A 26,735-nucleotide genomic window follows, 5' to 3' on the forward strand; every position below is an offset into this window, starting at 1 on the left:
CTTCCCCTCCCTTTTCTCCTCTGCTCCGCGTCTGTGGGATAATGAGGCGATCCCGGGGGCGGGTGCTAATTATTGTTTGTGCAGGACTGGGAGATGCTCAGATGAAAGGGACTGGAGCAGGGCCCCTGGGTCTGTGCCACAGCTCGGGGCCCCTAGGTGTGGGGTTTTATAGCCTTAATGATGGTGATTAGCATGGCTCTTCACTGGTTCTGCCAACACCTAACTGTGCCCTGGCTGTCTTTCCACCAAGCCCTCCTGAGGCAGCCTCTGCTCCTTCCCCTCACAGAGGTGCTCAGGATGAGGGTTTGGGAGCAGGGAGCTAAGAGATCTCTCATTTCTCTGTGGAGACTCTTGGGGTCAGTTGGGTGACCCAGCTCCTAGTGCGGGCTACCTTCTACAAAGTCAGAGCCCCACCCCCGTCTTCTTGAAGCCCCCTGATCTCTTCCCCTTTGGGATATAGCTTGTCCACCAACCGTTCTCACTTTGGGCCTCCTTTGCCAGAACATCCCCTCCCCCAGACTCGTCCCTGGTTGGGAGAAAGGGCAGAGGACGGCAGAAGAATGGGTCCCTCCACCTTGGGCCCCCTTCCCACTTGGTTTTCCTCACCCTGGGCAGGTGAGATCTCTGTCCTTTGGCACCCTTCCAGCCCCCTCGTGCAGTCTTGTCTGCTCCGGAGCGTCCAGGCAGCCTTCAAATTTAGTCCCTGGGACAGCAGGGCCGTGCGTGGCCAGCTCTGCCTTGGCTGGCTTCCTGCACGGTCCCTGACTCCCCCAGTATCGGGCCGTCTTTCCCAGGGCTGGCAGAGGGCCCAGGTGTGGCCAGGGGTTGAGAAGCCAGGGGACGCCAGGGTAGAGGGAGGGGGTTGGGGAACGGAGGCCCCTCCCCTGATTTCCATCTCTCCCAGGAGAAGACGTGAGGGCCCAAGCCTTAGCACCCACTCTCCCGAAATAGCTCTCTGGTGGCTCTAGGGCGACTGAGAGATGGGGACTAAGCCCAGAGCGGCCCAGCCCAGCCTGCTCTGTGCTCCCAGCCTCCCCCTCACTCCTCTCCAAGTCAGCCCAGCCAGCGGTTTGTTTAAACAAAACAATAGCAACCTAAGCTGGCTGTTTCTTTTCAATTCCCCACAGGCTTGGGTCCCACCCAGAGTGATAAACAGGCCTCTCTCCTCTGTGTGAGTGCAGGGAGGGTTGAGGGTGGGGGCTGGGGCCTGTAAGGTCAGGGAGTTTGTGCAGAACAGCATGGAAAGTCTGATCTGTGGCCCTGATCAGGGTGGAAAGGCCCTCCTACCCCTCCCTTTCACTCCAGGGAGTCTTTTCTCATCAACCGGGGCCAGCTTGGCACAGACACACGCACACCCGCACACCCGCCGATTCATTGAGTAAAGCCAGCAGTCCTTCCTGCCTGCCTCCCCTGGCGGAGAGCTCAGCTGAGGCTGCTGCTGGGGGAGCGTAAGCAGAGGGCACTGATGGCTTTAGAGTTTTCAGGGTCTCTCTGGAGCTTGTTATACAGACAGGCACTGGTCCTTAGAAGGAAGGGCAGGAAGGCTCTAAGGAAGCGCCAGGCTGTAGAGGCGCCCCTGCAGAGCATGTGGTCAGTGTGGCTGGTAAGTACTCAAGTTGGGTTGAGGATGGGCTAGGCTTCCTTTGGGCATAAGCCTTCCCCCATTGGTCTGTCCTGGGGGTGGGCAAAATTTCTACCATATAATCAACACGTGGTAGGAGCCTTAGGAAACCAAATTCAAAGGGTGAGAAAGTTGAGACTCCAAGGAGCTCAAACTGCTTGTCCAGAGCCACAGAGCAGTGAGTGGGAGAATCTCAGAATATTCCAGGAGGAAGGCGCCTTAGACCCTCGGACCTTTGAGACCCACTAGCTCAAGATCTTGTGTCTTTTGACCCACAGTGACATCTTATGCTTTTCCTACAACGTCATGATGACCCTATCACTTCCCCAGGAGGCACTGTTTTAGGAAGACTATTATTAAAATACACAGATATCACGTGGAGGACTGCGGCCACAGCAGAAATGGTTAAATAGTTGCCTGCCCCGCCCTCCAACCCCATATGAAACCATGAGCTCTTCCGAAATGTCTTCATGGATTGGAGTACCACAATTAGCCTGAGATGACCTTAGAAAGCTGGAAATCCCTGGGGATGGATGAGATTCTGGGATATTTCAAGGGTGGGGGGATGGGGTGGGCAGTGGGAATCTATGGTTCTAAACACTTCCTAGGGAGACAGGACTGAGCCTGAGGGTGGGCAATGAACCTAGCATTTAAGGAACAGATCCCACACCTGTCAAGTCTGAGCAGACAAGAGCTTTGGAAAGAGAGTCTGCAGTGGGGAAGGGGCTGCTGAGAGCTCCCCGACACCTGGCCTCCTCACCTGGACCCCTCCTTCCTGGCCTTCCCCCTCCCCCAGGTATGCTGCTCCTCTTTAAGATGGGCCCATCCCAGACAAAACCTCCTTTCCCTTACTATAGCTAAGACAGATTGACATTTTCAAAAGGAGCTTGTCTAAATGCTAAGGTTAAAAAAAGGAAATAATTATAGAAATTACAAACAGCATAGAAATTGTTGGGTTTCTGATCCTCAAGAACACCGAAAAGCCCAAGATGGCTTTCTCAGGGTATCAGGACAGGAACACCTGAGGTGTTAGGGCAGTGTGTTTAGGAGGATACCCAGGGCCCTTCTAAGTGTTAGAGACTAGATGACCTTAGGGAGGCAACTCTTTTCCTTATTAGCATCCTCTGGCAAGGGGAGGAGAGGTAGAGGTGGAAGATTGCTCAGTAGGACCCTTAAATGCCCGGGATATAAGAACAGTCTCCTCTTTTTCTTAGAAGTTGGTCCCCAATATGTGTGCACCTGCATGTATGAATGTGTGCATGTGTGCATGTGTGTGCATGTAGGGTATGTGCACAACTGCCTGGTGTAGGAAGAGGCACAAATTATTCTAAATGCAGAGAAGAAGCTTGACTCTATGGACTCTCTGGAGGAATTTCTGGGTTTATAGACATTAGTTGGGAGCTGGCATATGAGATGCTTAAGAGAAGGTGAAACGTGACCAAGAGTCAGAGAGTCACAGCATCACCTCTGGCCTCCAGAGCCTGCTTTATCACCTGCACAATAGGGCAGACATGTTGGGGGGTGGGGGGTGTTAATATCCTCTGACAACAGCTCCTAACCAATGGCTGCTAGGAAATGAGGCACAAATACTCCAGCTCCTCACCTCTTGGGGGGAATGATGGAGCAGCATATTTCAACACTGGCTCCAGGTACCCATAGTGGAACTTGTTTGCTCATGAACCTCGACTGAGTGCCTTCCTTTTGCTCTCTTACCCTCCCCCTTGCTGGTGCTTCCTTGCGTCCCTTTGAAAATATACTACTTGCAATAGACTCCTTGTCTCAGGCTCTGCTTTGGGGGAACCCACGCTAAAATAATAAGTCCAACAGACGTTTGTGGAAGGAGCAGAGAGATGAATGAAGGCTTTGTCTAAGGTGCCATGGGTAGCTGGCCTTTATGCCAAGACTAGAAGCCTCTACTCCTGACTCTGTCCCATATCTTCTGACGGGGCCACACTGCTACTGTCTGGACCTGGATCCTTCTGCCCTTCCGGGCCAGGTCCCAGAGGTCCCGGGTATATTAAGCCCTTGGAGTACCACAAACAGATGCGCCAACTAGATGAAAGTCACTTCTATCTTTTGTTTCTTGTCCATGGGGACACCAGAGAGTGGCACTTCCTGAGAATCAAGGGTCCAGAGGCACCCCTTCCCCAGCCTGGAGAAGCCTTAGGTAAAGGCTTCTTGAGACTGGTGGCCAGATTCGGGTTGTGAGGTCTGGTGGGTGGGGCCCCCAGCATGGAGGCCAGCCTGGTTTCCTCATTCCCCTTCAATTACCTACAGGCAACTGTCCGCCCACCGGGGCATTTGTGGAGGCCCAGGGACTGGTGCCTGCTGACCCCTGGGGTAGAGGGTCAGCAGCACATTTCCTAGAGTCTGCGGGAGATGATTTAATCGCTTCACCCACTTCTTCCAATCTAGACAGGAAGATTCAATCACTTCTCCTGCCTGGCTGCAAACCTCAGTCAGAGTGGTAACTTTCACTTTTTGATCACAGGGTGGGTGGCGCTGTCAGAAGAGTCCTGAACTTGAAAGGTGAGTTACAGAAAGATGTTGTGGGGATAAGGGAGACTGAAGGGAGAAATGAACGCAACAGTACTTGGGGTGCGGCAGGGGAAGAAAGAAAAAAGGGAAACTGGAAACAGAGTTCCAGGCTCTCTGACACGGGCACCAAATGAGAAAGTTCCTTTGCTGTTTTGCACAGCTGCCTGCAAGCTGCCAAGTGGCAAAGGATCCAGGAAAAGGCACAGGATTGGAAAGTGCTACCCAGCAATCTGTGTATTCTGCAATTAAGAAGGGGTAAGTAAAAGGCACTGACAGCTCCCGGGCTCTGAGGTCTCCAGGGGCTGTGGCTGCCACCTAACACCAGCCTGGAGAGGACCCAGCCCTGAAGACCGGTGCCTGCTTAAGGGAGAGGCTGTGATCAATTAATCCTGTGGCCTGCTTTTTTGCCCTGAGGCCAGGGAAAGGAGGGCTGGCCGCTGAGGGAGGTGAAATGGAGTCTGTGGGAAGTGGTGAGAAGGAGTCACTCACCTGAGCCCTCTTGGGGACTGAGTGCTTCTAGACTCCAGGGTGTAGGATGGCCAATTATTTTGTGTACCCAGTTTCCCTCAAGAAGTGTCATCATCAAAGCCCTGATAGTCCTCTTCCTGGCACCTTCATGGGCAGTGGGGCTGAGTGGTGAACAGTCTTTAGATAATGTGCCAGTGGGTAGCCTGCAGACTTGGTATCTTGGCACTGACTCGCAACAGACCCCTGGGTTTTGAGTCCTAGTTAGGCTTCAGATCTGGAGTCAGTTACCTCCTCGGGTATCCAGATGCCAAAATGGGGAGCGGTGGGGTGTGGCTGAGGGGTTATTATCTGCTTCTTGGAGTAAGTGGTTACCCAGATGAGAGAGAGGAGCCTTTCCCAGGGGTTCAGCGTTCTTCATGACACTGGGTTAAGAGGCAAGATTTCCCAAGGCCAAGGTCAAGGTTGTCTGTGGCTTAAAAAGTACAGGCTGTCCAGGCCCTTTGGTCCAGGCCCTTTGTTCCAGGCTATGTGGAAGTGCATGTGGTTTCCAAATAAGTCACAGTGTCTCGCACCTGTGTGTATGTGATATTATCTAGCATGGAGTTGGCCCTGAGGAATGATGGCTGGGGAGATGGGTAGATAAATGAGTCAATGAATGAGAAGCCCTGTGCTGGAGACAGAAATATGAATGAGACCCATTTTACGGTATTGAGGAACTCGTGGTCTAGTGAGGTAGGTAAACCAACAAAGAAATAACTCTATTATAGGCCTAAATAATTGAAGTCTGTGAGGAGTGCTGGAGGAGCACAGAGAAAGGAAGTTGTAACTGTCTGGGGGTAGTGATTAGGAAAATCCATTGAAAGGAGGCTGTACTCTCTCTGGGCCTTGAAGGACGTTTAGGGGTTTTTTAGTTTTCCAGTGGACAGATAGGGGAGGGGCAGCTTAATTTGAGGGAACTATATTAAGAATGTATAAATATGCAAACAAGACGTGAAAAGGGCAGGTGGGTCTGGAAGAAGCTCAAGATAAGGCTGGAAATGTAAACGGGTTAGGTTTGAATGGCAGGCAATGCTCCTGAGCATCAAAGCCACCAGCAACCTACACTTTGGGTCTACAGCCCCTAGGCAAGACTTCTTCCATATGCTTAGCAATCGTGTACCCAGGAGAGTCATCAGAGTGGGCCAGTGGAGCTGTCTCTGGTCAAGAAAGTGTCTGGATGGGGCCGGGCTTTGGAGCACTACCCACGTGGCAGGTCAGAGCTGCGTGGGGCTGAACTCCACCACTGTGGCCTCATTCAGAACAGGTGAGTCTGGGACTCCAAACGCAAACACCTCTCTTTTACAAATGATAATTTTGTTTCAGATCGTTAAAGTACCACATGCTCATTGTAGAAAAGTTTTAAAACACAAAAAAGAAAAAAAAAATTCTAGAAAGGAAAAGAATCCCCCAGATCATTCTGTATAGAGATAACTGTTCTGAGAACACCATGGCTCCCTTCCTTGCATTTGGGTCCCAAAGCTTCTTGTCACACGGGTACCAGGTTTGAGCCTCTGGTCCTTTTGGGGCCTGCACTGGCTGGACTCCCCTCTGACCTCTTGTGGAGGACACTCCTGAACCTCTTTCAGTCTCTGAAGCTCAGAGACTGGTTTAGACCTCAGGAGAAGGCAGATCCGCTCCTCTTTGCCCCTTGCCTACCACAGATCACCCATTCTATGGATGCAGCTCTGGAGCAGGGTTAGAGAGGGGGAATGGGAAGGAAAACGGAATAAAGATCACAGGTTCTTACTGAACCTGCTCCACTTAGAAACAGACAAGACATATTAGATAGTTTGAAAGCAATATCATGAGTCGGTAGCTAAATATAATTATTATGCATCGATGTCAGTTTAGACTGAAGATGACCATTTCTAGATACATGGAACAAAAACCGAGGCTTTCAGAATCAACAACAGGTCTCTGGAATGCCTCCACTATCTGGAAGCATGTAGAGAATTGGCTATTCTTTGTGAGCATATTTCCCTGATTTCTTGAAACTTATAGTTTTAGTTCCCCAACTCCTCTCATCTTAACTATTTTGGTTAGTGATCTTATTAAACACTAGTTCTTATCTTCTTAAACACACACAGAGACTACCTTATGTAATTTTAAACACCACTGTGGTTGTCACAGTGAATAACCAGTTTTGCACCCTGCTATAGCACCAGACTGCAATGCTAAAAAACAAACAAAACGAACGGGCCATTTGGCCTTCCGCCTGCTCAAACCTCCTCAGGAGCCAACAATTTAATATTTATGTGGTCGTGGTCACCACATAAAGAAAGGGGAAACACCTCTTGCCGGGTGCTTACAATGTGCAGGCACTTCGCCAGCGTCTTTACACAGGTTAGCTCCCTCTGGTCCCCATCTTCCCGGACATTTCCTGCTAAGGAGCAGTGACCCTCAGGAGACCCACCACTTGGAGGACGGAGGCCGCCTGCTCTGCTGAAGGAGTTGTGCTTCGTGGTCTGATTTTTGGCAGCTGCAGGAACTAGGGGAGTGGTGCCATCCAGTTAAAAGCAGCCCCACCGCATTAGTGACTGAGTCGTTAACACAGCCATCCGAAAGGGCAACCTGGGCTTCAGTCCAATGTCATTACCAATTAGCTACATGACTGTGAGCAAGACGCTTACTTTCTCAGTGTCTCAGTTTCCGTACCTATGAAGTGGCAATGATAATGATATCTGTCCTGGTCTCCCACAGAGCTGTTGTAAAGATGAAATTAGGAAGTGGAATATTCTCAGGTCTCCCAGTGCTGACCCAGTGTAAGGGTCATCATGGTCCCCCTTCCCCGGGGCTGCCCACTAGGGGTGGGGTGGGGCGGCAGGGGGTGGGAGGGGACGGGAACCCATCCTGCCAGCTCCCTCTTGGCGTGGCAGTCCTGAGAAGTCTCCTGGCAGGGTTGGTCTCATGAGGCTGATGGCTCTGCCGTGGGCTCAGAGGTTGCTCGGCTGTGACCGTGGGCCCGTCCCGCTGGGTCTGCACTCACCCGGGGTGTGCGGAGCGCATGACACATAATGTTTATTAATATGCCTTGATGAGGGGCATTAATATCTCTTAATGACACCATCTGAGCCCGGCTTCCTTCTTTCTTTCACTCCTCGCTCCTTTCTCTTCCCCCCACCCACAGACACACACACACGCACACGCGCGCACACACACACACACGCAGACAGAGAAAACGAAGGACAGGAGGGAGAGCTGTCGGGAAGGAAGGGCTCCAATGGGAGTCCCCTCACGGGGCAGACAGAGGATCCTGGATGAGGGAGGCAAGAGGCTGCTGGGGCTCTGCTGTCAGGTGGAAACTTGGCCAGAAACTGCTGGGCGATGGGAGCAAGGGAAGCAAAACAGTGGCAAGACTTTTCCAAAACTGGTGGGGAGGAAGGGGAGTGGCAGGGGCTGAGACAGGAGCCCAGGAGCCTCAGGAGCTGAGGAGGGACTGGGTTCCTTCATGGGAGCAGGGAGAGAAGATGAAGTCTGAAGGTCATTCGCAGGCTGGGTCTTGGCAGGGAGGTGGGGGGGCAGGGTGAGAGTCAGAGAAGGGGAGAACAGTGACTCACACTTGCTCACACACACACTCACACATACATGTGTTCACACACTCATAGCCCCCCACATGCATGCTCACATATACATGTTCGCACACGACCCTCACACTCACATACTTAGGCACATGTGCTCCCACATACCCTCACACACTCACATAGATACATGTTCACAGCCACACACACGCTCGCATATAAACACAACATGCTCACACACACACATTCCCACACATACGGCTGTCATGCTTACTTATGCACATGCACCCACACACATGCACCCACACTCACACATGTCCACACAGTCACATACACATGCTCACACACACACATACATGCATGCTCATACACATACACTCACATGCTCACACATGCACGTTGCTGTGCAGCTCTCTGCACTTGTGTACTTATGGACATACACTCTCACACACACACTGACATAAACACATGTTCACAGTCATGCACACACGTGCATGCTTACATGCACACTCACGCATCTCACATATACACACTCACAAATACGATATGCTCATAAAATATGTGCTCATACATACATGTACTCACACACTGACATATATACTCACATATTCACACACACAGCACACTCACAAATGCATATTCACAGTCCTACAGATGCACAGTCATGTACATGTACACATACAATATACACGTACATAGTCACACACACATACTCACAAAGTACACATACACACACACACACACACACACACACACACTTACACTCCCTCTCCTAGGCCGCCTGGCACTGGTGGGCATGTCAGGATGTCAGGGGCTGAGTATGATGGGAAGACCAGGGTGATGGGGCGTTTGGAAGGGGCCGGTGGTGAGGCTAAAGCCTGGACTGCAGGATTCGGACAAGCGGGTGTGGGAATCTCCAGGCCCCTGGCAGGAGACCAGGACAAAGAGATGGCTGATTAGGACTGTTGTTTGTGAGTAAGAACAGAGCTGTTGTGCTGCCCTGTGAGGGCCGATGGGGTGGGGAGGTAGGAAGGAAGGGGAGCCCTAGCAGGAGAGGTGGTCAGCAGAGCGGGGAGCACCAACCCTGCCCCTCCCAGCACTCCAGCATCGAGCTGCAGGGTGGTCCACTCGCCTCTCTGTGCAGTATAGAGGCAGAACAGTTGGGAAATGGGGGTAGTTAATCCCCCAAATAAACAGGGCTTGGGAAACTGCACCCTCCGGAGGGAGCAAGCTACATCCTCAGGCCTGGCGCCTATCTATGGTGGCTGCACCCCAGGAGGGAGGACAGGAGACACTGGCGAGGGCCAATAACCTGAGACGAGGACCCCAGGTCAGACCTTTGCTTCCCAGGGGCAGCTGGACCAGTGGGGGCCCAGCAGTCCCCTAGTGCCCACCTGGCCTGGAGAGGGTACCCCAGGGCTTATGGATGATTGGGGGCACTGGTGTTTGGACCACTCCGGGGTGGCTGCGAGAGCTTGATGGGGGCTCCCCTGGGTTCTGGGATCTGGGGGCTCCCCTGGTGGAGTGGGGATCACCTTCACAATTGCCGGGAGGCTTCTCAGAGCACGTGGTTCAGCTTCTCTACTGGCTCCTGGTTCCACTAGTCCTTCTATCTCCTCTCTTTTTGCCTGAGAGGTTTCTCACCACTCCCAACCCTGTCTCAGGAAACTGCCAGCTGCCTCTGGGCCATTCTGCCCTCTCCACGTGCCGCCTAAGAGAAGCTGGTAGTCCTAGAGAAGCAGGCAATGGGGCTGGGGGGCTGCGGGCATGGAGTGTAGACGGGGGCGCCCAGCAGTCACGGGCCCTCTGTGGCCTCCTGGGGGAAGGCAGGTAGCAATGGTGGGAGTCAGGCTCCTGGGCGCTGTTCTCTGCTTTCTCTTCCTCCTCTGCCCTACTTTAGGCTTCCAAACTCAGTTCTAGTGGGAAGATAAAGCATAATCCGTAATTTTGGGCCTCCTCTCTCCTTCCTTGCCAGAGGGCCCAGGACTGGTAAGACCTTATGAAAAAGAAGAAAGAAGAAAGGAGTGAGGAGGGAAGGACGGAAGGAAGAAAGGAAGGAAAGAAAGAAAGAAGGGAGGGAGGAATGGACAGACTTTCTGGAAAAAAAAGCTTGGGGATCAGGATGTTGAGCAAGAAAAGATGCTGGCAAGACCTGGTGGTTCTGTGAAGCCCTGTACTCATTAGAAAGTGTGACAATAAATAGAAATGCTAAGTCTCATTCAAATCACATCTTGCTCTTTCCACAGGGGCTGACAGTGAACTTGGCCTTGCTGCCCTAGCCCTTCACTACTCAGAACAGCAGCAGCATCACCTGGGAATTTGTCAGAAATGCAGAATCTCGGGCGCTACCCTGGACACACGTGAATCAGAATCTTCCTTTTAACAAGAACCTGCAGTGATTCATACGTACATTAAAGTCTGAGAAGTGCTGCCTCAGAGTCCTGCTCTCAGACCTTTCTGCCCACTTTCCCTGGGGTCTCTGGACTGGTGGCAGCAATGGTGGGAACCAGCCCAGCTCTTGTCCCTGACAGGTCTCCTTCAGGCTTCGGAACCTTTGGAATCACCCTTCCCCGGCAGCACTGACTGGTCCTGAAGTGGCCCCAGCTCTCAAGTCTGACTATTTGGACTGGTCAGGCTCCTGGGCGGTCAGAGATGGGTGGACTGGAGGCGTTGGGGCTTGGCCAGGACTGAGAAGACACCAGGCACATCCTCTCTCCAGCACCCCCACATGGAGTTGCAGAAACAGCCCCAGATCAGTGACTCTCAGTGTCACTTGCTGTTCTGGACATTTGAGTTTCTGGCGTTGGGCAGGGCAGTCCCTCCTGCTGGTGGAGGACCTGGGTGGGGGACCTGGGTGCAGTTTGATGGGCACTAGCAGGGGATGTTTGACACGCCCATGGTAGCTCCTTTCTCCCTGATCATGCTCCTCACTCCTGACGCTCTTTGGGGAACGTTTATTCCCCAGGTGTTCAGGGACCTCCCGGGAAGGAAGAGGCAAGACAGCATTGTTCTTCCTTGTAGCCTGTAGACCAGAGGGGGGTTGCATGAGGCTCCCCAGGTGTGTGGGTCAGGGTCTGCTTTGGGGGCCTGGTCCTAGTAGGAGGCCTGCCATTAAGTGACTTCCTCAGGTTTCCCCCCTCTGAGATGCCCAAGTAAAGCCGTCATCCCTGGCAAGCTGCCAGTCTGCCCTCTCATTCGTTGGCCATGCCAGGGCCTGTGTGGTGGGCCTTTGCACCCCTGCCTGTCTGTGTCAGGCCAGGCTCCTTTTTCTGGGCCAAGGGAAATGTGAATGTGACCCGCTGGAGGCCTGCCAGGACTGGGGCTTGCTCTCTCATTCTGTTGTGTCACCTTTTACAGTGCCCGGCAGGCAAATGCCAATCTGGGGAGCTTGGCAATTACGATGCAAAAACAACCGAGACTGAACTCTGTAAACACCCTGGCCTCACAGTTGCTCTGCCTCTGGAATGCTTGGGGACTGACATAACCCTGGGGAAGAGAAAGGAGATCTACAGCCCTCTCTGGCAAGGCCAGTGGAGCCCGGGTCACTAGGCTGTCCTTTTAGGGGTGGTCATCTATTGGGGGGCCTCTCAGCTGAGCCCCGTGGGCTGATGGGAAGGCAGGTGGAGAGCTAGGCTTGGGGCAGTTGCTGTGCTTGGCTTCCTGCCCTATGGGGATTGTCATCGGTCTCCAAGTGTGTTGAAATGAGTCTTTGCACAAGCCTGAGGAGGGCCCAGCAGTTCCAGGTGACAGTGCCCAGGGCCATGAGGAGATGGGAGGAAAGGGGATGGGGTGATAACAGGGAAGAATCCCAAAGAGGGTCAAGGGGCCTCCACAGCTGCTGACTCCCCAAGCTTCTGGATCTGGGGCTCAGTCTGCCTATCCCTGAACCATGTGGCTGGACCTCAGAGGCCTTCCACCCCAGGAGTCTGCGATTCTAGGATGCCAGGCTGATCCCAAGGCTAGGCCACAGGGAGCTGAGACAAACTTCTCCCCAGAACTTTTTATTGTGAGCAGTCAATTGCCCTGGCATCTAAGGCTGCAGTGCACAAGCAAGGGGTCTTTAATGAACGCAAATGACAGCTGATTAATCTGCCTCCTCTCTGTGGGGTCTGGCCACGCTCCATTCGGCCTCCATGGCCTGCACCAGCAGGGTGGGCTCCAGCCTATTACCACTGCGCTTGCAGCCCTAATGGGGAAGAGGGGCAAGCCTCCCAGCCTGCAGTCCTGTCATGCATGAAGGGCTGACCCCTGCAGGAGTGGGTTTGGCCCCGCCAGACTCTCTCTCTGGGTGCTCCCCTACAGGAAGGGGGCAGCCTGCAAGGAAAGATGCAAGCAGGTGCTCAGTGGGATTTGTGCAAAGGGGTTACATTTGGGAGGTAAGTGGGGGCACTGTCTAGACAACGGCAGATGGTTTGTTTATGTTACTTGCTGACTGTGGCCTCAAGAAAGCAGCAGGTTCCTCAGATCCTTTGCACTGTGGGAAAAGGCAGAGGGGGAAGGATGGGGGCCACAGAGAATCCCTCTTTCTCTGCCAGGTCACCTGCCCTGGCTCCTGGCTGATATCAATGAAGTCCACATTTACTGTTGTGCTAGGTGCCAAGTGCGGTGCAGGTGTGCGGGTGGTTTACAGTCTGACAGTAACACAATGAAGGGGTAGTTACAGATGTGATGCATGCTAGCAAGAGGATTTACAGAGGGCAGGGAGGGCTTCCTGGAAGAAGCAGAAAGACTCCCCACCTGATAGTGGTGCTTGGCGGGGGGAGGGGAGGGAGAACTGTGCACTGGGATGGAAAGGCCCCTATTTCCAGACTCTAGCTACTGGGCGTGGGCTCTTTCAGGGCCCATATCACCTCCTTGAGTTGAGGCAGGAGTAGGAGAGGGAGTGAGTTAGGACTGGAATGGAGGCTACTGACCTTCTCCTGGGCAGGACCCCTGGCTGAGAAGCAGAAGCAGAGGTCCCTTCTAGGGGAGAAACCCCTCGGTTTCTACTGCAATAAAGAAGGGGCCCCGAGCTCTCTCCTGCCACAGCCTCTAATGATGGGGTTGGGGTGTAATGAACATCTGTGTACTCATAAAACAGCCTAATGACTGCCCTCATTTCATGGACCCCTTTCATCTTCACCCATTCCCAAACCAGAAGGGACCATCCTGAGGCCTGAGACCCAGAGCCTGGTGGCAGCCACAGACCCCAGCTGTTCGGGTGGGGGCCAGTTGGTTCCTGAGCCCCTTGGGGGCTACCTTTTCCTCTTCCATCCCTTATCTGTTTGAAACAGCTGCGAGAATTTAGGTCGATGGCTGACCAACCTTAGGAAGTGGGCAGGGGTTAGGGAGGGAGGAAGCATGTTCGCCCTGATTCTTAAGAACGGTGGTGTCGACACCTGTAACACGTAGCGCAAGGAAAGAGCGTCTAGCACCCGCTGCCTGCACCATGCCCCCTTCTGCCCAGGTACTGATAGGAGCTCACAGAATCATCCAACACCTGACAAGAGCTAGACTTGTGCAGGGAGGGGTTCAGCCTGCTGAATCACCAGCAACACCTGTGTTTTGCTTGGGAGGTCTCCCGCTCAGGGACTAGCCAAGCCTGACCCTGTTTGGCTTCCTGGAGCTTGATGAGATCACAGCCCCGGGTGTTGTGGCTACAGGCCAGTGTGACCTGCTATGCAGGGAGTATTTTTAAAGAGATACTTGCCCCTGTGTTCCCAGCATTAGCTCCATGAAGAGACTCAAGTTTTTCCGAGCCCCACACCTCTCCCAAATCTGATTGTAGAAATTGGTCAGGGGAACATGAGATCACTTGGGATGAAATGGGAAGTGGAAATACACAATCCAGCAGTCCACTTGCCATGAACAAGCCCCTCCGGGGGGGTGGGGGGCGGGGTAGGGAGGAGTCAAGGGATCTGGGACTGGTAGCATTAGAGGGAGGTGGGATGGGCAGTCCCCAAGGATGGAGACAGTCCACTTTGCCTTCCCCAGAGCTATGGAACTGTCTAATCGTGGTCTTCTGCTCAGAGCCTGCAGAGAAGCCACGGGCCACCATGACAGGGTCTGCCACTGGCAAGAAACTCACGAGTGAGTCAGCCTGCAGCCTCAGTGTTCCCATCCAGGCGCTGGCCCAGCCCTGCCTCCAGGCCATTTGCAGATAATTGAGGTCACTGGAGGGCAGAGACTCCCAAGAATGCAGGTTCCTGTGCCCCTCGCCAATACCCTAGTTTCACGTCCCCTCCCTTTGGACACAATTGCCCCTTTACAATGTAGGGCAGAAAAAGCACTGCTCCCAGGTCACACTTAGCATCTCAGCTGGGGGGCACCAGACTAGAAAAGGAACATACAGAAGCACAAGTCTTAAGTCTTTGCTCTGGGAGAGCAGGGAGCTGGCAGCTAAGGTAAGTCACTGGGAGGTGGTGTCATGGTTGGTAAAGCAATCACCACCATCCTGGACGTGTGTCAGGCACCTTTGTGCCACTGTATCATCTAATCTTCCTTTTACAAGAAGGCAGAAAGGGCAGAGAGTATCACCTCCCCCCCCACCCAATTTGCAGGTGGGGAACGCAAGCTCTTGAGAGGTTAAGTGACTTGCCTGAGATTACAGTCCCAATCGGCGGCATATCTGGGAATGCAACCCAGGTGTCCTGGCCCGTGCTCCAAACCTCCTGACTCATAGCCCAGTGTTCTTTTGCCTACACCTCATAACAAGGGGGCTGTGTTAAGGAAATCAGTTCTGAAGAGATGACTTGTGTCCCCTTTGCTGGAATCTTCTCGGGTGACCCTGGATGTGCTTAAATTTGGCTGTAAGACCAGTTTAGATCTCCCCACATCTCTCCCGAATCGCATCCAGGCCTGGAGGCAGGAAGCTCTTCTGACAGGGACAGGCTACTTCTCCAGCATCCTCCTGACTTAGGGACCCCAAGGGCCATTGAGAGGGGGTGTGGGCTATAACGAGGCATTGAAAACCCCCTCTGGGGAAGTGGGACCTGGAGGGATGGGGGTGGCCAGGTGACTCAGGGAGGGCCCGAGGCTCAAGCTAGAGGCTTTTCCCATCTGAGGCTGGGGGCTCTTCTCAGGGAGAGTTGAGGTTCCTTATGAGCTTGGCTCATGTGGTTTCTCAGTGTCAGATGCCCTCCACAGATTCTCTTTTCAGTCCGGTTCATACTTCTCTGTGTCTGTGAAGCCTTCCTCAACTGCCTTTCCCCTAGGGCTTCCTCCCTCACACTGTGCTTGGCTCTGTCGTGCTGCATGGCGTGGACTCCTCAGCCTAATCTGCAGCTGCTGGCTCTTCTGCCTCTCCCCTGGCCCTGAGCTCCTCCAGGGGATCTTGTTCTGTACATCCTCTCCTGCTCTTGTGGCAGGGGGAGGATGCGGGTAAGTCCCTGGGGCAGTGGAGGAGGAGGGACTGACACACGAGTGTCTGCCTGGTCCTTGTGCTCCACACCTATCAGTGCGCTAGAGCAGCCCGATGGCCCTGCAAAGCAGGCAACTGAGGCTGGGGGAGCGCAGCCACCTGTCCTGGTCATTAGGTGGCACAATGGGAAGTAAACCCAGGCATTTCTGATTTCAGACATGATACTCTTTGCCTGGTTCAATTCCCTCTCTCAAATGTTCGCTTAGAAGAATGTGTGAGAAAGTGACAAAATGGATTATGCGTCTATGGAATTGAATCAAGGTATTGTCTCCTGGTTTGAAAAACGCACCCAGCTTGTGGCACGAGAAGCATTTTTATTTCACTAGATTCTCCATCCCTTCCTTCCTCCTTTCCTTCCCTTCCTTTCCCCTTCCTTCCTTCCTTCCTTCCTTCCTTCCTTCCTCCCTTCCTTCCTGGAAACATTTTTGCTGCAGTGAGCTGTAAAAGGGCCCCAGGGCATGCCCTTCCAGTGCAAGGGGCAGGAGCATTTCTCTGCCAGTCCAGTTGCCCAGGTGTGCAAACCACCCTGGGGATGGAGAGAGTCCTGGGTGCAAGGGGTGCTCCGTTTGGGGACAGGTTGGGCTCTTTAGGTCTGGAAAGCTATCAGACGCCCTATTTATGGCCCCTGGTTGTGCAGTCTGTGACTCTGTTTTCTGGCTCTTCTGGAGTAGAATAGGGAGAATATGTCAGTCGTCCAGGACTAGAACAGTTGGTCAGACCCCAGCCACAGGGACAGACACAGGATTTCCCTTTCCTTCCTGCCCCTCCTCTTTTACGCCAGCCTCCCCCTCCTCTGTTCTCTCTCCTCTCTCCAGCATCTTTCTCTTGAGTCCTCTGTTCTGCCCTCTTCTCCCTCCTCCTCTCCTTCCTTCCAACGAGACCTCAGCCCTCCACCAGGAAACAGATTTCTTCAGACCATCTGGTCCTGCAGTCTGTCTTGCCTGATCAGCACGGTCCACCCAATACAATAATCTGCGGTGATGGAAATGTTCTAGATCTGCACTGTTCTATATAGTAGCTCTAGCCACATGTGGCTCTTGAACACTTCAAATGTAGCTACTGCTGTAAAGAAACTGAATTTTTAAGCACTTTATTAAGTTTAATTAATTTTAATTTAAATAGGTACATGTGGCTAGTGGCTAGTGAACTAGACATCAGAGCTCTAAGTGATACCAAGTGCTCGACTCTGGGGAGGTCCCTGGGGGCACTCCCCACCTTTGTCCAGGCCATGTCCCATCCCCTAAGTGCCTTTGTGTGGACCTAGCTTCTCTCCCATGCTCAGCTTCCTGACCAGTAAGAGGCCACGGAGGCCTGGGTTCTGGGCTTGGAGTTGGATAAACATGGATACTGGATCTGTGAGCCTCAGTAGCCTCTTCTGTAAAATAATGAGGATAATTTCTTGAGGAAGGTGCCCAAACCTCAAGGTTTCTTTCCGGCTCTGAGTTCCATGCTTCTTTTGGGCAGGAGTCTGCTACCATCAATCTGGGTGAGTCAGTATGAGGAGCAGGGCAGGTGGTATGTGTGTGTGTGTGTGTGTGTGTACACACATACATGTGTGTGCACCTATGCACATGCATACATATACAGATATGCACATGTGGCGGAGGGGGCTATGAGGGGCAGCAGTGGTACTCTGGAGACCCCGCTTATCAGTCTGACCCTGTCTGATTGAATGGCCTGTGACTAGAAAAGGGGTTAAAAGCTCTGTAATTAGGGGAAGTTTGCAGCCTGACTCCACTCCTGGCAGGCGTTTGCCTGTTCCCTGGCCCAGGTTGCTCTGATGATGCCCCAGACTTCCTCTTCTGCCATAAATGTCTCCCGGAAAGTCTTCCCACAGAGGCCCCAGGGGCTTTCTCAGGGAATGAGTGTGTGTGCACACAGCCACTGTGGAGCAGGAGCCCCAGGCCACATGCATGCTCTCCCACAGCGATGTTGGCCCTGGCATTGGAGGGGATGTCTGTCCCAGCTTGGGTGGAGAAAGGAGGAGGGGCTTCACCTGGACCCAGGCCCTGGCTTAGGCAATGCTTAGATTCTTAGTCAACTTGAATGCCTTGGACACTCATGCACACACACACACACACACACACACACACACACACACGTGCATACACTGAGTAGGGAGGTATGTAGAAGGAAGATAAATCAGCCTTTGCTGCTTTGTCCTCCTTCCAAGCTTCTGCTACAGCAGATCTCCCCACATCTGGAAAGAAGGAAAGGATTCCTCGAGAGAGGGCTGTTCTCAGGCTCCTTGCGTGTGATGGAGGCTCCAAGCCTATGGCTGAGGTCAGAGGGACCACTGAGAGGAGCCCTCTGAGGGCAGGGGAGAGAAGCCCACCAGCTAGTATATGATGAGGCGTGACCACAGTGTAAAGAGAAGAGGATGCCTTCTCTTTTGCTTCAGAAGGTATCTAAGCCTCGGGGATCTCAGGTCACAGGACCCGCCTTGTAGAGAGTTGCATCAGAGCGAAACTGCATGCTGGATGCCTTGGGGGAGAGGGCACTGAGGGCTTGTGATGTAAACCTTCCAACCTTTAGGAACTTGGGGTCAAATCCTTGGTCTCTGCCAGCTCTCCCCTCTCTGACCTTTCATTTGCACTAAATGGCACACAGAAGGAGGTGGTCGCTAGGGGTAAGTGAAGAAATGGGGGGTTGAATCAGAGGTCACCAGACTTTAATCAGCCCTGAGTCAGAGAGACAGGTGGGAACAACATCAGGTAGTCTCGGGGTTCCCCAGAAGCAAGAGCTTCCTGGGAAAAGAGAACCCTCCCTGACTGGGCAGCTACGAAGCTCTAACTGCAGGCCAGGCCTTTCTTTGCCATCACTTATACTACAGGAGAACAGAGAGGCCACTACAAGAGAATGATTCAGAAGCAGACCTGCCTGGAGCCAGGAAACTGGATCAGATGACCCAGTGGGTCCCTTCTAACTCTGTAATTCCACACACAGGACTCACTACATCAGTGCCTCTTGGCTCTGTAGACCTTCACTGGTCCACTGAGAGTTTGGGGTGGGGTGCTATTGTGGGGGTTGGGGATATGTCAATCTGGGGTCAGGGAACTGAGAAAGGTGTGGGTACAGAGGGCAGATACCACAGAGTCCTGCTGGAATTTCTGAATTTGCTCCAGTGTTTTTGCTTCCCGGAAATAGGAAAGAGAGTGAGGATGGTTAGAAAGATCTGAAAATTGCTTTTTGGTTATGCATGGTTTTGGCAAGAAAGCTGTGGGGTGTGTTCCTCCTTTATCATAGCTGGCAGCCCAGATTTCTCACGATACGATGAGGTCTGGCTGGTTGGTACCTCCCCCACACGTCTCCCCACACATGGGTCTCTGTGTAGCTCTTCTTGCTTTAGGTCTGTGGGCAAGAGGCCCCCTCTGTGTAATGTCGGTCCTCGAAGCACAGCTGCCTTCCCTAGGCTCATGACCTTCACCTACCCCCCAGCACTGAAAGCCATGCCTGCCCCAGCCCCTGCCTCTGTCCATCTCCTCCTCCCTGGACAGGTGAGTCACCATCCAGGGCAGGGCCACCAAACACAGTATATGGATCAACTCTCTGAGATGGTCCCCATTTGCCTCTCTGTCTGAACACTGCCACTCCTTCCCTTTCTTTGAGCAGATTCCCCATATGGGTGGGTAGCCTCAGGCAGCTGTGGAAGCACAGATGAGCCATGGGTGAGTTCTAAAGGGGGTCCTTCTAAAGGGAAATCCTTCAGTGAGGTCCCCTCCACCCCCGCCCTCTGCATTTCACTGAGGAACCAACTCAGGGCCCTTGTAGGCAGCATGGGTCTGGGAACATAGTTCTCCTGATTCCCAGCGTGAGATGATTTATAATAAATTAATTATTTCATTTTCCCAGGGGCTTTGAGGTACATGGGGCCAGAATTTGGAAAAATGTATCTGGGCAGAATTTTCTCTTCTAAAATCCAGGTAAATGGTTGTGGGCACATGGCTGGTGTTTAATAAATGCTTGTTGATTGGCCTGTGTCTCTGGGTGACTCCTCCCTCACCTTCTGCAGGAAGGAGGGGTATACCTTGCAGGAGCTTGGTTTGCCCTTCATTGTTTGCATCCTCTAGATTTCCACTCCCGCTGGGCAATCAGAAAGGGTGCAAGATGACCCATCCTCCCCACCCCCAGTTGCCACCACCAGGGTCACACTTTGCTCTCTCTTAGCTTCCCTCAGGGCTAAGACCTGAGTAAAGGAGGCAGTCTGTACAGTGGCAGCCACTCTGACTGTTAGAGAAATAAACAAGACGGTATTGTGCCAAGGGGAGAGAGGTTACATCAAAAATATCTCGGAAAGGAAGAAAGCCAAACTTTTATATGAGATGCATGGATAGGGGGAGAGAGCGGGGAAAAAAAAACCTGGGTAATTAAGTTAATAGGTTTCTTAAAGAATGCCCTTGTGAGTGATGTTCAACACATTCAAGTGTTGACAAGAAGGTATTGAACTTGACACCCACGCAGCGGGCAGAAGCATGCTCTCAACTCCAACACACCTTCTTTGTCTGAAACTTGTAGTAAAACTCAGCGCTGGGTTGTGAAATCTGTCCCAGGGAATCCGTGCTGCAGGGGCTGCCGGGGTCAAGCCTCCTGCTCCTAGATAGGCTTCAGGTAGGCCAGGGTGGCCACCCTGAACTAAGATCCCAAGATTAGGAGGGCAAAGGCTGGGGTCCCCAATTCGGAAACCTATAGACACTATTATGCCGTGTGAGACCTGGGGATCTCTGAGGACCTCCAGACAATTTGCAACTCCTGGGAGGTGGTCAGAATGAGGCCCTGTCCCTTCCCTCCAAGCCCTAGCTGCCTTGAGGAACTTTGGGTCTAAAACTCAGGAACATCTGTACAATCCTAGGGCTTCCCTATCATGATGAACTAATGGAAGGATCCAGGTGAATATGGCTTTTTACCTTTCTCTTAAATCTATAGTAGGGAGAGAGGCCCCAAATAATTAGTGGGCTGCTAGAAAGGCGGCTTGCCTTAGAGGAGAAGTGTGTGTGTGTGTGTGTGTGTGTGTGTGTGTGTGTGTGAAACCACAGGAGCCTAAATTACCATTCTTAAAACAAAGGAGTGCCTCCTTTGGGCTAGAGCTTGCCTCAAAGGCCCCAGAGAAGCAGGGGGCTCTTGGCCTCTTGGCCTGCTCTGGCTTAGTGGCTTAGCAGCCTGCCTTCCTTCCTAGCCACCATCCATCATTAGCCATTTACTCATCCATCTTCTCTTTCTGCTACGCAGGCTCAGACTTATCAAGTGATCAGAGTTTTCAGGCTGGGACCTGAATCTCAGGGACTCTGTCACAGTTACGGTGGCTCAATTTGTAAAGTGAAAAAGTGGTGACATGGAGGTCTTTGTGAAAGAAATTTTCTTTTCTAGATACTTAGCAAAACAGTTTCAAAAGCAAGTAACCTACGTTTAAGGTTGTCTGGTCACCCTGAAGCAGCTCATCTTAAGGGAACAACAACAAAAAAAGCAGAATCAACACCCATGGCTCATGGGTTTCCAGCCTGGCAGAAAGACCGGCACTGCCCCTTACCTAAAGTCATATACAGGATCTATGTATGTCTGCAGATGTGGTGGGAAGAGTGGGTGAATTGGAATTTCCTCTTATTTAAAAATGGCGGTCAAGGAAGGCAATCGCCTCTTAAAACCGGAGAGGCTGGGTGAGTTCTGTGCTCTTCTGCTTGGCACCAGCCCTTGTTCTGGGGGTCATTTCTGCCTGGAGAAGTCAGTTTCCATCCAGGCAATCCCACTGTTCAGGAGCGTAGGATTCTGGAGTTTGTATATACTCCTAAGACATTGTTGTTTTGAGGGAAAGGGAGCAATTTATCAGGTTTCTGTCTAATTCCCAGTGCACCAGGACCCAGTATTCAGGGAAAGGCTCTGGGTTCAGTAGGAGATACCTGTTAGTTTACACTGAAATTTCCCATTCTTCTAATATTTTCCATCCCCATTCTCCATCATGTAGATATATCACTGCTATGTCTCTCCTTTCCTGATTGCCAATCTGAGTTTCCTATGAGCAAACTGAAGAGGGGTAATCAGATTCCTCACCTGCCTGTTTGATGCAGGCCTGTGGTCAGGGAATAGCTTAGCAGCTCAGTTCAGCACACTCTTATCAAGTCACTACCATGCACAGATCCAGGCTGGGAGCCACAGGGCTACAGTTCCTGCTGTTAAGGAGTGTTCAGGAGTGCCTGGCTGGCTCAGTTGGTTAAGTGTCCGACTCTTGATTTTGGCTCAGGTCATGACCTCAGGGTCCTGAGGTCAAGCCCTGCATTGGGTTCCCGCAGTAGGCATGGACCCGCTTGAGAGTCACCCTCTCCTCTGCCCCTCCCCCACTTGCATGTACATGCTCTCTCTTAAAAAAAAAAAAAAAAAAAAAAAAAAAAAAGTAGCGTTCAGCCCATGGGAGCCCCAGAGCTACCTGCACTATCACTATAGTCCCAGAGAAAGACACACCCTTCTCAGGGGGCAGGAGGGAGTTGTGAGCATCCCAGAAACAGAGAAGTCACTTCTTCCAGCGATTTCCCATTTCCTCCCACCTCCCAGCAAAGAAGGGGGGTGGGTGGGGCGCCACAAGGACTTCTATAAGGAGTCAGTGATTCGAGGGCATTGGGATGGACTTTTAGCTGGGACATCCTCTTGCATCAAACTCTTTTTGAAAATAATTTTTTCTTCCTTTGGAGATACCTGGCCAGAGTGAAGCAGACTTCTTAGTTTTGACAGAATAATGACATGAGATCAGTGATGTCGGTGTGTTTAACATGGACAAACAGTGCTGGGCGAACTTGAGAGCCAGACAGCTCCCGCAGCTGCCAAGAGGCTGAGGTTAAACTCCAAGGCAGAGCCCTCCAGAGTGATCACCTTGCTGAAGCCCTTCCTAGGGCACCATTCTTTGTGGAGGAGGGCGGAGGGTGGGTGCCAGGGTCCTGGGCTATGGGCTCTGCTGTGCTGGCGGGCGGCCTGGCCTCCACACTGGCTTTCGGACCAGACTTCCCCACCCCAGCGTGGGAGGTGTGAGGGGCTGGAGCTGGGAGGCAGGAAGTGAGCACAGATGGGCTGCCCAGACAGCTGTGTGGGGAACAGAGCACATCTGTCCAGGGTGAGTCTGGTGGCGGCCCTCCCCACAACCTCCAATGCCACATCTACCTATTCATCAATAGGGTATAGGCTGGGTTTGGGTCTCAAATGGGGAAAATGATGGGAAAGGACAGTCTAAAGACAGAGGCTAGGGGTGGCTGAGGAGGTATGTTCACATGGAAAAAAGAATGTCTCTGAACTCTGGGGAAGAGGAGGGACAAACGGCAAAGTGAAAAATGAAAGCAAATGGGTCAATTTGCATCTGCTCAGGATGGGCTTCTGGCTTTGCAGTGGCTCCCGAGTGCCCAGGGTCTGGTGCTTTCTCCTCCGTGAAGCTGCCCCCACCTCTCACCTCCCCACTCCAGATAGTCCTCCCTCCTTGCTGCTCCCCCAGTGTCCTCCATTGTAGCGATTCAAGTCCCTGTGGTCGCTGCTCCCTTTTCTTGCCTACCCGGCTGCAGATAGACTAAGAGCAGAGGCCCTATCTCTTTCATCGTGGAATTCTCTTGGAGTAGACACTCTGCAGAAGTTTGTTGAATGAGTGAACGATTTTGTAGCCTAAACCGACATGAGGTTTCCTATTTAATCCCTTAATTTTCTCTAATTGGCTTCAAATATTGCTGGGAAAGCTTATCCCAAGTAGACACCCACAGAGATCTTTGGGAGATAGAAGCTGGATCAGACTTCTCATCGGGAATTTGCCTGTAGGCCTGAGGGTAGTTTACCCTTTTAGCTCTTTTCTTGAGAGGAGAGGAAAGCCTTTCTGAGCAGAGAGGAAAGGCTCATTGTTCTAGAAACTGTACAGACTGACTTGGCATCATGGTTGTTTGCACGCCCTCCTTGGGGAAGCTGCTTCTCCCTCTGTGCAAAGCTGTGAGCTGCCTGATATCAGCCAGAGAGGCAGGAATTATGTATGGGTCACTCAGACCTCTCCAGATAGGGAAGGCTGGTAGTTTCCCCACATCTGTGCCCCCCATCATCTTTTTCTGTCTGGTTTTTACAGGGTAATGAAAGGAGATGGGCGTTTCAGTCCCAGCTCTGCTTTGTGGCTCTGGGTGAGTCATTTATCCTCTCTGGGCCTCAATGTTCTCATCTGTACCATGGGAAGGCTGGACTAGATGATCTCTTGGATCTCTTCCAGCTCCTAATCATAGGATGATGAGTAGGGAATGTGGCCCTTGGTGTTATCACTGTCCCCCAAGAGCCTGGGCTGGGGACTTTCCCTTGACTTAGAGTTGGGAGAGGGAGGAGGGGTCCCAAAGCCCCTGGTTCCACTCACTGGCTCCTGTGTTTGCCCCTTTGCTGCAATGGGTGACTCTTCCTGGATGAATTAGTCGAGTCCTGCTTGGAGTCAGAAGGTCTGCACGAATGATTCTTAAATGTTTCTCAAGTTTCTACTCCTGTTTTCTATTCTCTAGTGACTGTAACAGGAGCACCGATTGGGAGGGAGGAAGAACTGAAGTCCCAGGGACTTGGGGCCAAAATGGGACTCATATGTTTTTCTCTAACAGTAGCTTCATCATTGTCATCCTCCTCCTCCTCATCGTCATCATTGTCACTATCACCTATTATTAATATCGTTAAACATTTATTGTTCTTCATTCAGCTGTGTGCAGTGCATGAGTAAATCAGTGAGAAAATCTGGCTGCCAGAAACCTGCACCGTTCTGGGTGTCTCTCAGGTCAAGGCTGGTTTCTCCAAACCTTACCTAGAGATTAATGTGACCCTCAGCAGGCAATGGGGACACTTGCTTAGTGTTCCTCTTTGTGAAAGTGCCCTCCTCCCTGGAGGAAAGGCATTCTCATTCCAAGCTGCTTCTGCTGCTGCACACATGTGTCCTATTATCTTTTAGCCCCTACAGTGCCTTCAACAGGGCCACAACAAGAGGTGCTCCCTAAATGCTTATTGATCATAATTATCACTGTGATGTCTTATGATAAATTCAGTAGGGAAGTGGGCTTTAGTGCTCAGAGAGCCACCGAGCTGCCATGAGCTGGGAAACATATGTAACTCTTTGCTGGGGCATTTTCCCTGCTAACGCCCAAAGTCTTAGGGTTGCAAGACTAGCGTGGGATTGTTTTGGAGGCAGGGAGGCAAAGACTCAGACAGGAGGTGAACAGCTGGCGCCTCCTTCTGGCTCTGTGGGGCTGGAGCAGGCCTGGGGAGGGCTTGTGAGCCAACCCTAGCCCCTAGGCTCCCAGAAAGGGACCCTCCCTGCCTTAGGCCCTTCACCCGAGAAAGCTCAGCTCAGGAGAGCCAATGGAGGGTGAGGGAGGATGTTATGTAACCAATTTACCTCCTTGTCAAAACTGGTGACTAATTCAGACTGTCTTGGCCAGATTGGCTCAGCAGCTTTGCTGTGAGCCGCATGAGGCCTCGGCCAGTTTGTGGCTGGTTCTCACACCCTCTGCTGGATGGAGCTCAGCTTCCTCACTGGCTTTGGTCCCACCAACCTCGACCACTGCCCCAATGCTACTCCTTCCCACGCAGACCTTCTCCGTGTGAGTCCACTGCCCCCACTTTCATGTCCCTTCCTGCCTTGCAAAAACAGGATAGGAAGACAGTTCATTTACGTCTGTCCCAAGAACCATTTGCCCGGAGGCTCACTGAAGCCCTTTATTTTGTACCCGGTGAGAGATAAGGGGGTTAGGGCCTGCTGACCTTGGACAGCTGGCCAGGCTGGGAATTTTGGCTTGCGGAGGTTGACCCTGTAGGTTCAGAACTCAGGGGACTTTCTCTACCACTCTCCAAGGGGAGAGGGCTCCAGGGCACATCTGGCTTCACCCAGTCCCCTGGCCTTGGGGCCTTGGCCCTGCAGGTTGCAGGCTGCTAGGGGATGCTGGGAGAGGCCTGTGCTCACTGCCTGAGCTCTCACTTTCCTTTGTCCAAAGGAGGTAGTACTTGGGAAGCTCAGCCCATCCCTGCTATGGAAAGCTGTCCTGAGGGTACCTGGGTGGAGGGCCTCTGCACTTATTTGGAGACAGTTTATGGAGACACGAAGAGGTGTCCTGACAAAGGTCCAGAGCATTAATAATAATCATTGCCAGGGATTATTTTATATACTCCTCAAACAAACAATCCTCTGTGGCTGGGATTATCCCCATTTTATCAGTGAGGAAACTGAGGCCAAAAGTGACAAGGACGTTTGTCAAAGCTGGTAAGTGGCTGAGCTGGGCTTTGAACTCACATCTCAGTGACCGGGAAGCCCTGGCTGGTTCTGACACACTGCCTTCCCATGGCGTTCCTGGGACTCGTTCCTGAGGCCTTGAAATGCTTACACATCTCAGCAACTTCATGGCAACTGCCCAAGCCGACCCAGAAAATAATACTACCTTGTACTCCTGCTGCTTCCTTCCACTAAGTAGCACACAGACATGATCTCATTCACTCTCACAGAGTCCCATGTGGGCTAAGGAGGTGGGGGGGAACTGTTGACTCCACTTCCTGGGGAGGAAAGGGAGGCACAGAGAGGGATGCTGGCCTGCCCTAGATCACACAGCCAGCTGGTGGGTCAGCTGGGCCTGGAAACCAGGCACTGTTGCCCTCCTGGACAGTTATTTGGCTGGATGGATGAGATATAGCAGTTGGGGTGCTCTTCTTGAGGGGTGACTCAGTGGCTGAAATAGCTCCAAGATAGTCGAGCTTGTATTGAGAAAAGATATCTGAGATGCATATCAATTCAATCTGTATGAGGGAGGGAGGCGGCTGGGGCTGATGGTTGCTCCCCTTGTGGCCAGGTTCCTGCAGCCCTACATGGCCTCTCTGCACCCCAGCTTCCCTTCCCAGATGCCCTGGGGCTTGGAGGCAGCCATGGCGTGAGGGAAAGAACACTGGCCTGGAGGTTATGAGGCCAGGGGAGAGGATTCACCAGAGGCCCCTAAATTAGTCATTTCATCACTCAGCTTTTCCACTTTTCACACAAAATATGAATAACTTCATGAAATAGACACTGTGTACGAAACGTTTCACCATAAATTATAAAGCCTGCACAGAGAGAAACTCCTGGTGCTCCCTGTAGCTCTACTTCATTTCAGTAAGCACCTTTTAAAAAATGGTTCTGAAGCGGTGGGTCACACAGCAG

General features: G+C 52.3%; 1 protein-coding gene and 1 long non-coding RNA gene across 4 annotated transcripts in view; one reads left to right on the top strand and one right to left on the bottom strand.

Moving 5' to 3' along the window:
- Positions 1–26,735, bottom strand: part of PEBP4 (phosphatidylethanolamine binding protein 4) — a 226,450-nt gene that overhangs the window by 25,802 nt on the left and 173,913 nt on the right. The gene's annotated exons all lie outside the window — the stretch shown is intronic.
- LOC144616110 (uncharacterized) lies at positions 3,483–10,622 on the top strand. The gene is made up of 3 exons (XR_013555052.1): positions 3,483–4,150; positions 4,320–4,414; positions 10,431–10,622. It is a non-coding gene; the product is annotated as an uncharacterized LOC144616110 (long non-coding RNA).

Source organism: Panthera onca, chromosome B1, assembly GCF_046562875.1.
Source record: "Panthera onca isolate mPanOnc1 chromosome B1, mPanOnc1 haplotype 2, whole genome shotgun sequence".
Classification (NCBI taxonomy): Eukaryota; Metazoa; Chordata; class Mammalia; order Carnivora; family Felidae; genus Panthera; species Panthera onca.